Source organism: Cynoglossus semilaevis, chromosome Z (genome assembly GCF_000523025.1).
Source record: "Cynoglossus semilaevis isolate Cse_v1.0 chromosome Z, Cse_v1.0, whole genome shotgun sequence".
Taxonomy (NCBI): domain Eukaryota; kingdom Metazoa; phylum Chordata; class Actinopteri; order Pleuronectiformes; family Cynoglossidae; genus Cynoglossus; species Cynoglossus semilaevis.
Genome location: NC_024328.1, coordinates 10032844 through 10034236, shown reverse-complemented (window position 1 = coordinate 10034236; position 1393 = coordinate 10032844).

Genomic DNA, 1393 nt, shown 5'->3' with positions numbered 1-1393 from the left:
GGAACGCCTTGGGGTCCCCCAGAAGAGCTAGAGGAAGTGTCGAGGGAGAGGGAAGTCTGGGTGTCCCTGCTCAGACTGTTGCCCCCGCGCCCTGGCCCCGGATAAGCGGTTGAAGATGGATGGGATGGATGGATGGTGCTGTGGCTTAAAATAGGTTATCGGAGTCTGTAGGCTTTCAGTCGATATTTCTACATCGAGTTTACATTTCTCCATTTTTATCTCTTTTTGTATGGTTTTTTAGGATATTTGTAGTTTTAATTTTAATTTCTAAACTGTAAATCCATTCATTTACAAATGTGTTTGTGAAGTTTGAGATATACAAATAAAATTGACTTGTTAAATGGTCTCCCTGAAAATTAACAAAAACAATATAAAAAAAAAATACTATTGAACTCTACTCTCTGCAGGTATGTATAGACATATCTTGACCTGAACACTTGTGTACGTTACGTGAGCATCATACAGTCTAGAGTTACTTGTGAGTTTCCAGTTTCAGGTCACCCATCTAATTCTTGTAAGAACCACAGCCATCAATTATTCATTGAATTAGTATCTTCAGTGTCTCGGCGGCTCCACTGGACGTACAGTGAGAAAACTAAATATTTTCCCAGGCACCGCAGCTCATTTCAGCACTTCAGATGTACAAAGTACGGTAACTTAGGACAAAAAACTTCAGTTTCCACCTCAGACACTGCACGGTTTTCATTAGGACACTCCATTCATTCAGGTAAAACCTAAGGCCTGGTGACTGCTGCCAAGACCACAGTTGAATAACAAGGCTGAAGAAGTGCAGCATCAGGATCGTAACCAAGCAGCCAATAAATTATGGGTTATGTGTCACGAGGGTGCTATCAGCAATCCCACCATTCCACCAGAGCAACAAGGACCTAAACAGAACTCTTCCAACATAGATTCATACAATTACATTCCTGTTCTGCAGCAATTGATTGCAGACAATCAGAGATTCTGTATTAGCTCACTGGGATACATTTTTTAGTAAATGGAAAATGATGTTGTGGATGTAAGAAAGGATTGTTAGGTTTAAAGTGCCTTTTTAAGATGAGCAGGATCCGTCTTTAGGAAATAACCCACTGAACATCGTACTTTCTGAATAAGTTACTGCAGCCGCCAGCGGGAGGCTCTGCAGAACAGACAGTGACGAAAAACTTTGCACGTTTCAGAACCACTGGTAGTTTTTAAAGAGAGAGACTCTCAACAAATGCAAAAATATTTAGAAAAAAAACCCAACAAAAACTTTAGTTTATTTCACTAGTCAAGATGCATTTTTATTGTAATTAAATGTGCATGGTTGAAGTGTAGGTCACATCTCCCCATAGCTGTTTTTACACATGATCTCCAGAAAAAAAGAGTAAGAAATGTAACTAAAAGACAG